Source organism: Schistocerca serialis, unplaced genomic scaffold (assembly GCF_023864345.2).
Source record: "Schistocerca serialis cubense isolate TAMUIC-IGC-003099 unplaced genomic scaffold, iqSchSeri2.2 HiC_scaffold_1417, whole genome shotgun sequence".
In the NCBI taxonomy this organism is placed as follows: Eukaryota; Metazoa; Arthropoda; class Insecta; order Orthoptera; family Acrididae; genus Schistocerca; species Schistocerca serialis.
The window spans coordinates 28,462,606-28,471,289 of NW_026047644.1; positions in this window are offsets into that span (position 1 = coordinate 28,462,606).

Below are 8,684 nucleotides of genomic sequence, written 5' to 3' on the forward strand. Positions count from 1 at the left end.
GAAACACAGAGTTTGCATCCGAATTTAATACAAAAGGCACAATACCGACTTAAGTACAAGAGGACTGACACTCTAACTTTCTATGATTTGAACCTCTCCTGTGAGTCCAGTATTGGATTCCGATGCTTCACTACAGGTTTACTGTATCCCTTGGACCTTCTTATTCACGATGAAACACAGAAATTGCACCCGAATTTAATACAAAAGGCATAATGGCGACTTAAGTACAAGAGGACTGACATTCTCACTTTCTATGATTTGAACCTCTGCTGTGAGTCCAGTTTTAGATTCCGATGCTATACTTCAGGTTTACTGTATCCCTTGGACCTTCTGATTGACGATGAAACATAGAAATTGCATCCGAATTTAATACAAACGGCACAATGGCGACTAAAGTACAAGAGGACTGACACTCTCACTTTTTATGATTTGAACATCTCCTGTGAGCCCAGTTTTAGATTCCGGTGCTTCACTTCAGGTTTAGTGTATCCCTTGGACCTTCTTGTTGACGATGAAACACAGATATTGCATCGGAATTAAATTCAAAAGGCGCAATACCGACTTAAGTAAAAGAGGACTGACACTCTCACTTTCTATGATTTGAACCTCTCCTGTGAGTCCAGTTTTAGATTCGGATGCTTCACTTCAGGTTAACTGTATCCCTTGGACCTTCTTATTGACGAAAAAACACAGAAATTGCATACACATTTAATACAAGTGGCACAAAAGCGACTTAAGTACAAGAGGCGTGACACTCAAACTTTCTATGATTTGAACCTCTCCTGTGAGTCCAGTTTTAGATTCCGATCCATCACTTCAGGTTTACTGTATCCCTTGGACCTTCTTATTGACGATGAAACACAGAAATTGCATCCGAATTTAATACAAAAGGCACAATACCGACTTAAGTACAAGAGGACTGACACTCTAACTATCTATGATTTGAATCTCTCCTGTGAGTCCAGTTTTAGGTTCCGATGCTTCACTTCAGGTTTACTGTATCCCTTGGACCTTCTTATTGATGATGAAACACAGAAATTGCATCCGAATTTAATACAAAAGGCACAATACCGACTTAAGTACAAGAGGACAGACACTCTAACTATCTATGATTTGAATCTCCCCTGTGAGTCCAGTTTTAGGTTCCGATGCTTCACTTCAGGTTTACTGTACCCCTTGGACATTCTTATTGACGATGAAACACAGAAATTGCATCCGAATTTAATACAAATTGCACAGTGGCGACTTAAGTACAAGAGGACTGAGACTCACAATTTCTATGATTTGAACCTCTCCTGTGAGTCCGGTTTCAGATTCCGATGCTTCACTTCAGGTTTACTGTATACCTTGCACCTTCTTATTGACGATGAAACACAGAAGTTGCATCAGAATTAAATTCAAAAGGCACCACGATGACATAAGTACAAGAGGACTGACACTCTAACTTTCTATGACTTGAACCTCTCCTGTGAGTCCAGTTTTGGATTCCGATGCTTCACTTCAGGTTTACTGTATCACTTGGACCTTTTTATTGACTATGAAACACAGAAATTGCATCCGAATTTAATCCAAAAGGCACAATACCGACTTAAGTACAAGAGGAGTGACACTCTAACTTTCTTTGATTTGAACCTCTCCTGAGAGTCCGGTCTTAGATTCCGATGCTTTACTTCAGGTTTACTGTATACCTTGGACCTTCTTATTGACGATGAAACACTGAAATTGCATCCGAATTTAATACAAAAGGCACAATGGCGACTTAAGTACAAGAGGACTGACACTCTCACTTTCTATGATTTGAACCTCTCCTGTGAGTCCAGTTTTAGATTCCGATGCTTCACTTCAGGTTTACTGTATACCTTGCACCTCCTTATTGTCGATGAAACACAGAAGTCGCATGGGAATTAAATTCAAAAAGCACCACGCCGACTTAAGAACAAGAGGACTGACACTCTAACTTTCTATGATTTCAACCTCTCCTGTGAGTCCAGTTTTAGATTCCGATGCTTCACTTCAGGTTTACTGTATCCCTTGGTTCTTCTTATGGACGATGAAACACAGAGTTTGCATCCGAATTTAATACAAAAGGCACAATGCCGACTTAAGTACAAGAGGACTGACACGCTAAGTTTCTAGGATATCAACCTCTCCTGTGAGTCCAGTTTTAGATTCCGATGCTTCACTTCAGGTTTACTGTATACCTTGCACCTTCTTATTGACGATGAAACACAGAAATTGCATCCGAATTTAATACAAGAGGCACAATGCCGACTTAAGTACAAGAGGACTGACACCCCCACTTTCTATGATTTGAACCTCTACTGTGTGTTCAGTTTAGAAACCTATGCTTCACTTCAGGTTCACTGTATCCCTTGGACCTTCTTATTGACAATGAAACACAGAAATTGCATCCGAATTTAATACAAAACGCACAATGCCGACATAAGTACAAGAGGACTGACACTCTTACTTTCTATGATTCGAACCTCTCCTGTGAGGTCAATTTTAGATTCGGATGCTTCACTTCAGGTTAACTGTATCCCTTGGACCTTCTTATTGACGAAAAAACACAGAAATTGCATCCACATTTAATACAAGTGGCACAAAAGCGACTTAAGTACAAGAGGCGTGACACTCAAATTTTCTATGATTTGAACCTCTCCTGTGAGTCCAGTTTTAGATTCCGATCCTTCACTTCAGGTTTACTGTATCCCTTGGACCTTCTTATTGACGATGAAACACAGAAATTGCATCCGAATTTAATACAAAAGGCACAATACCGACTTAAGTACAAGAGGACTGACACTCTAACTATCTATGATTTGAATCTCTCCTGTGAGTCCAGTTTTAGGTTCCGATGCTTCACTTCAGGTTTACTGTATCCCTTGGACCTTCTTATTGATGATGAAACACAGAAATTGCATCCGAATTTAATACAAATGGCACAATGGCGACTTAGGTACAAGAGGAGTGACACTCTAACTATCTATGATTTGAATCTCTCCTGTAAGTCCAGTTTAGGTTCCGATGCTTCAGTTCAGGTTTACTGTATCCCTTGGACCTTCTTATTAACGATGAAACTCAGAAATTGCATCCGAATTTAATACAAAAGGCACAATACCGTCTTAAGTACAAGAGGACAGACACTCTAACTATCTATGATTTGAATCTCTCCTGTGAGTCCAGTTTTAGGTTCCGATGCTTCACTTCAGGTTTACTCTATCCCTTGGACCTTCTTATTGACGATGAAACACAGAAATTGCATCCGAATTTAATACAAATTTCACAGTGGCGACTTAAGTACAAGAGGACTGAGAGTCACAATTTCTATGATTTGAACCTCTCCTGTGAGTCCAGTTTCAGATTCCGATGCTTCACTTCAGGTTTACTGTATACCTTGCACCTTCTTATTGACGATGAAACACAGAAGTTGCATCACAATTAAATTCAAAAGGCACCACGCCGACATAGGTACAAGAGGACTGACACTCTAACATTCTATGACTTGAACCTCTCCTGTGAGTCCAGTTTTGGATTCCGATGCTTCACTTCAGGTTTACTGTATCCCTTGGACCTTTTTATTGACTATGAAACACAGAAATTGCATCCGAATTTAATCCAAAAGGCACAATACCGACTTAAGTACGAGAGGAGTGACACTCTAACTTTCTTTGATTTGAACCTCACCTGAGAGTCCAGTTTTAGATTCCGATGCTTTACTTCAGGTTTACTGTATCTCTTGGACCTTCTTATTGACGATGAAACACAGAAATTGCATCCGAATTTAATACAAAAGGCACAATGGCGACTTAAGTACAAGAGGACTGACACTCTCACTTTCTATGATTTGAACCTCTCCTGTGAGTCCAGTTTTAGATTCCGATGCTTCACTTCAGGTTTACTGTATACCTTGCACCCCCTTATTGTCGATGAAACACAGAAGTTGCATGGGAATTAAATTCAAAAAGCACCACGCCGACTTACGTACAAGAGGACTGACACTCTAACTTTCTATGATTTCAACCTCTCCTGTGAGTCCAGTTTTAGATTCCGATGCTTCACTTCAGGTTTACTGTATCCCTTGGACCTTCTTATTGACGATGAAACACAGAGTTTGCATCCGAATTTAATACAAAAGGCACAATACCGACTTAAGTACAAGAGGACTGACACTCTAACTTTCTATGATTTGAACCTCTCCTGTGAGTCCAGTTTTGGATTCCGATGCTTCACTTCAGGTTTACTGTATCCCTTGGACCTTCTTATTGACGATGAAACACAGAAATTGCACCCGAATTTAATACAAAAGGCATAATGGCGACTTAAGTACAAGAGGACTGACACTCTCACTTTCTATGATTTGAACCTCTGCTGTGAGTCCAGTTTTAGATTCCGATGCTATACTTCAGGTTTACTGTATCCCTTGGACCTTCTGATTGACGATGAAACACAGAAATTGCATCCGAATTTAATACAAATGGCACAATGGCGACTAAAGTACAAGAGGACTGACACTCTCACTTTTTATGATTTGAACATCTCCTGTGAGCCCAGTTTTAGATTCCGGTGCTTCACTTCAGGTTTAGTGTATCCCTTGGACCTTCTTGTTGACGATGAAACACAGAAATTGCATCGGAATTAAATTCAAAAGGCACAATACCGACTTAAGTACAAGAGGACTGACACTCTTACTTTCTATGATTCGAACCTCTCCTGTGAGGTCAATTTTAGATTCGGATGCTTCACTTCAGGTTAACTGTATCCCTTGGACCTTCTTATTGACGAAAAAACACAGAAATTGCATCCACATTTAATACAAGTGGCACAAAAGCGACTTAAGTACTAGAGGTGTGACACTCAAATTTTCTATGATTTGAACCTCTCCTGTGAGTCCAGTTTTAGATTCCGATCCTTCACTTCAGGTTTACTGTATCCTTTGGACCTTCTTATTGACGATGAAACACAGAAATTGCATCCGAATTTAATACAAAAGGCACAATACCGACTTAAGTACAAGAGGACTGACACTCTAACTATCTATGATTTGAATCTCTCCTGTGAGTCCAGTTTTAGGTTCCGATGCTTCACTTCAGGTTTACTGTATCCCTTGGACCTTCTTATTGATGATGAAACACAGAAATTGCATCCGAATTTAATACAAATGGCACAATGGCGACTTAGGTACAAGAGGAGTGACACTCTAACTATCTATGATTTGAATCTCTCCTGTAAGTCCAGTTTAGGTTCCGATGCTTCAGTTCAGGTTTACTGTATCCCTTGGACCTTCTTATTAACGATGAAACTCAGAAATTGCATCCGAATTTAATACAAAATGCACAATACCGTCTTAAGTACAAGAGGACAGACACTCTAACTATCTATGATTTGAACCTCTCCTGTGAGTCCAGTTTTAGATTCCGATGCTTCACTTCAGGTTTACTGTATCCCTTGGTCCTTCTTATGGACGATGAAACACAGAGTTTGCATCCGAATTTAATACAAAAGGCACAATGCCAACTTAAGTACAAGAGGACTGACACGCTAAGTTTCTAGGATTTGAACCTCTCCTGTGAGTCCAGTTGTAGATTCCGATGCTTCACTTCAGGTTTACTGTATACCTTGCACCTTCTTATTGACGATGAAACACAGAAATTGCATCCGAATTTAATACAAAAGGCACAATGACGACTTAAGTACAAGAGGACTGACACCCTCACTTTCTATGATTTGAACCTCTACTGTGAGTTCAGTTTAGAAACCGATGCTTCACTTCAGGTTTACTGTATCCCTTGGACCTTCTTATTGACAATGAAACACAGAAATTGCTTCCGAATTTAATACAAAACGCACAATGCCGACATAAGTACAAGAGGACTGACACTCTCACTTTCTATGGTTTGAACCTCTCTTGTAAGTCCAGTTTTAGATTCCGATGCTTCACTTCAGGTTTACTGTATACCTTGCACCTTCTTATTGACGATGAAACACAGAAATTGCATACGAATTCAATACAAAAGGCACAATGCCGACTTAAGTACAAGAGGACTGACACTCTCACATTCTATGATTTGAACCTCTACTGTGAGTTCAGTTTAGATTCCGCTGCTTCAGTTCAGGTTTACTGTATCCCTTGGACCTTCTTGTTGACGAAGAAACACAGCGTTTGCATCCGAATTTAATACAAAAGGGACAATGCCAACTTAAGTGCAAGAGGACTGACACTCTAATTTTCTATAATTTGAACCTCTCCTGTGAGTCTACTTTTAGATTCCGATGCTTCACTTCAGGTTTACTGTATCCCTTGGACCTTCTTATTGACGATGAAACACAGATATTGCATCCGAATTTAATACAAATCACACAATGCCGACTTAAGTACAAGAGGACTGACTCTCTCACTTTCTATGATTTGAACCTCTCCTGTGAGTTCCGTTTTAGATTCCGATGCTTCACTTCAGGTTTACTGTATCCCTTGGACCTTCTTATTGACGATGAAACACAGAAATTGCATCTGAATTTAATACAAAAAGCACAATGCCGACTCAAGTACAAGAGGACTGACACTCTCACATTCTATGAGTTGAACCTCTCCTGTGAATCCAGTTTTAGATTCCGATGCTTCACTTCAGGTTTACTGTATACCTTGCACCTTCTTGTTGACGATGAAACACAGAAATTGCATCCGAATTTAATACAAAACGCACCATGCCGACTTTAGTACAAGAGGACTGACACTCTAAGTTTCTATAATTTGAACCTCTCCAGTGAGTCCAGTTTTAGATTCCGATGCTTCACTTCAGGTTTACTGTATACCTTGCACCTTCTTATTGACGATGAAACACAGAAATTGCATCCGAATTTAATACAAAAGGCACAATGCCGACTTAAGTACAAGAGGACAGACACTCTCACTTTCTATGATTTGAACCTCTACTGTGAGTTCAGTTTAGAATCCGATGCTTCACTTCAGGTTTACTGTATCCCTTGGACCTTCTTATTGACGATGAAACACAGCAATTGCATCCGAATTTAATACAAAACGCACAATGCCGACATAAGTACAAGAGGACTGACACTCTCACTTTCTATAGTTTGAACCTCTCTTGTGAGTCCAGTTTTAGATTCCGATGCTTCACTTTAGGTTTACTGTATACCTTGCACCTTCTTATTGACGATGAAACACAGAAATTGCATACGAATTCAATACAAAAGGCACAATGCCGACTTAAGTACATGAGGACTGACACTCTCACATTCTGTGATTTGAACCTCTACTGTGAGTTCAGTTTAGATTCAGCTGCTTCAGTTCAGGTTTACTGTATCACTTGGACCTTCTTATTGACGAAGAAACACAGAGTTTGCATCCGAATTTAATACAAAAGGGACAATGCCGACTTAAGTGCAAGAGGACTGACACTCTAATTTTCTATGATTTGAACCTCTCCTGTGAGTCTACTTTTAGATTCCAATTCTTCACTTCAAATTTACTATATCCCTTGAACCTTCGTATTGACGATGAAACACAGATTTTGCATCCGAATGTAACAAAAAAGGGGCAATGCCGACTTAAGTACAAGAGGACTGACACTCTAACTTTCTACGAATTGAACCTCTCCTGTGAGTCCAGTTTTAGACTCCCATGCTTCACTTCAGGTTTACTATATCCCTTGGCCTATCTTAATGACGATGAAACACAGAAATTGCATCTGAATCTAATACAGTAGACACAATGCCGACTTAAGTACAAGCGGACTGACACACTAACTTTCTATGATTTGAACGTCTCCTGTGAGTATAGTTTTAGTTTCCGATGCTTCACTTCAGGTTTACTGTATACCTTGCACCTTCTTATTGACGATGAAACACAGAAATTGCATCCGAATTAAATACAAAAGGCACAGTGCCCACTTAATTACAAGATGACTGACACTCTCACTTTCTATGATTTGAACCTCTCCTGTGAGGCCAGTTTTAGATTCCGATGCTTCATTTCAGGTTTACTGTATCCCTTGGACCTTCTTATTGACGATGAAACACAGAAATTGCATAAGAATTTAATACAAAAGGCACAACACCGACTTAAGTACAAGAGGACTGACACTCTAACTATCTATGATTTGAATCTCTCCTGTGAGTCCAGTTTTAGGTTCCGATGCTTCACTTCAGGTTTACTGTATCCCTTGGACCTTCTTATTGACGATGAAACACAGAAATTGCATCCGAATTTAATACAAATGGCACAATGGCGACTTAAGTACAAGACGAGTGACACTCTAACTATCTATGATTTGAATCTCTCCTGTGAGCCCAGTTTAGGTTCCGATGCCTCACTTCAGGTTTACTGTATCCCTTGGTTCTTCTTATGGACGATGAAACACAGAGTTAGCATCCGAATTTAATACAAAAGGCACAATGCCGACTTAAGTACAAGAGGACTGACACTCTAAGTTTCTATGATTTGAACCCCTCCTGTGAGTCCAGTTTTAGATCCCGATGCTTCACTTCAGGTTTACTGTATCCCTTGGACCTTCTTATTGACGATGAAACACAGGGTTTGCATTCGAATTTAATACAAAAGGCACAATGCCGACTTAAGTGCAAGAGGACAGACGCTCTAACTTTCTATGATTTGAACCTCTCCTGTGAGTCTAGTTTTAGATTCCGATGCTTCACTTCAGGTTTAC